General features: G+C 38.8%; 1 non-coding gene across 1 annotated transcript; it reads left to right on the top strand.

Annotated features, from left to right (window-relative positions):
* Positions 1–507: 507 nt before the first annotated feature.
* Positions 508–614, top strand: LOC142835433 (U6 spliceosomal RNA). Its single transcript, XR_012907860.1, has one exon. It is a non-coding gene; the product is annotated as a U6 spliceosomal RNA (small nuclear RNA).
* Positions 615–2,007: the final 1,393 nt, after the last annotated feature.

The raw sequence follows: 2,007 nt of genomic DNA, 5'->3' as shown, positions 1-2,007 counted from the left end.
CTGAAACACAAACTCTAGACAAGTGAAGACCAGAAAGTCCTAAGAAGCTCAATAGCACAGCATCTACTCATTCAACAATAGGTGAGAAAAACTTGTCATTTCTTCCATGTGAGGCAGCTGCCCCCTTGTAGCATAGCATTAGCTAGGAAGGAGAAGATACTGCCCTTCTGGAGCTGTATTTTATAACTGAAGACAGAAAATGAAGAGCATGTGGAGAGCAAGAATGAACTCGGTTCTGAATCTATCTATGATTTGTACTCAGCAATGCAAAGGGAAGAGGTGAAGGAAAGGCTGGCATGGCATCCATAGTGCATACTGGGAAAATATTCACAATAAAGATAATATCTGCAAAATTCTTAAACCAGAAATCAACTACCATTTTCTATTAACAAAAATGATATCCTTTAATGGGTGACAGAGACTTGGTAAATTAGGAGAACTCGAGACTTAAGTGTCTAGGAAACTGAAATAAAAGACTTATTTCAGGATATAAGAATTGTTTTCCTTGTGCTTGCTTCGGCAGCACATATACTAAAATTGGAACAATACAGAGAAGATTAGCATGGCCCCTGCGCAAGGATGACACGCAAATTCGTGAAGCGTTCCATATTTAAAAAAAAAAAAAAGAATTGTTTTCCTTTTAAAAAATTGATCAATTTATTTTATTTAAAGAACAAAATGAAGCAAAACTATCTTTTTTCATTTTACATACCAGTTCCTGTTCCCACTACCTTCTCTCTTCTTGTTCCCTCCACCTCCCCCCTATTTACTCCTCAGAGAGGGTAAGGTTTCCCATGGGGAACTCAGTCAAGTCTAGCATATAGCTTTGAGGCAAGATGAAGGCCTTCCCCCCTATATCTATACTGAGCAACGTATTTATTGAAAGAGAATGGGTTGCAAAAAGCTAGTATAAGCAGTAGGGATTAATTCTGTTCTCACTTCCAGTGACACCACAGACTGAAGCAGTCATAAAATTGTAACCCACATTCATCAGTCTTACCTTGGTCTCAAACTTGTCCCTGCAGTCACGAAGGAGTCTGAGATTTCCCTTTAGCTCAGAAAAGCTGGTTCTGTGGCTATCCATATTCTCATTTCTCCGTCTTTTCTACTGGACTTTGGGAGCTCAGCCCGGTGCTCCACTATAAAGCTCTGCATCTGCTTCAGTCAGTTGCTGGTTGAAGGTTCTATGATGGCACTTATGATAGTTTTCAATCTGACTACAGGGCAAGGCAGTCATTTACACAGTGGAGTACCATTCAGCTGAAAAAAAAAAAAAAACGACATCTTGAAATTTGTAAGCAAATGGATGGAACTGGAAAAAGCAATTTTGAGTGAGGTAACCCAGACCCAGGAAGAATAGCACAGTATGTGCTCACTCATAAGTGAGTATTAGATGTAAGGCAAAGGATAACTAGACACCAGAGAAACTATGTGGGACAAGGAGACCCCTAAGAGAAACACACACGTGGATCCCCATGGGAAAGGGAAATAATCAGACAAGAGCTCTTGAAAAAACTGGAGCATGGGGTTAGGGGGAAAGGGATAGCAGAAAGGGTGGAGGAGGGAGGGAAACTTGAGGGAACAGGATGGTTGAGATAGGATGAGGACAGAGAGGGAGAACAAAGAAAGAGATATCTTGATTGAGGGAAAAATTATGGGGCTATCAAGAAACCTGGCACTGGGGAAATTCCCAGGAATCTACCAGGAAGACCTCAGGTAAGACCTATGCAATTGTGGAAATTAGAAAAATTTTAAAATAAAACACTCTGGGCATATTCTCTTTGGAAAATAAATTGATATTAGTAAACTTGATTGATACTCAGAACTTAATTTTCATTAGAACAAGCACTCATTTGGGAGTTATACAGTGTCTGTTATTAGATTCACGAAATAAATTAATTTTATCAGAAGCTTTGGTTTATATCCCCTTGATTACAAATGTATATGTTGTATATAATTTAGAGCTATCTAATATGGATTGATAACATGGGTAGAATATAAAATATT

This window comes from Microtus pennsylvanicus, chromosome 14 (assembly GCF_037038515.1).
Source record: "Microtus pennsylvanicus isolate mMicPen1 chromosome 14, mMicPen1.hap1, whole genome shotgun sequence".
NCBI lineage: Eukaryota > Metazoa > Chordata > Mammalia > Rodentia > Cricetidae > Microtus > Microtus pennsylvanicus.
The sequence above is the reverse complement of the archived record's forward strand: the minus strand, read 5'-3'. Positions and strand labels throughout refer to the sequence as shown.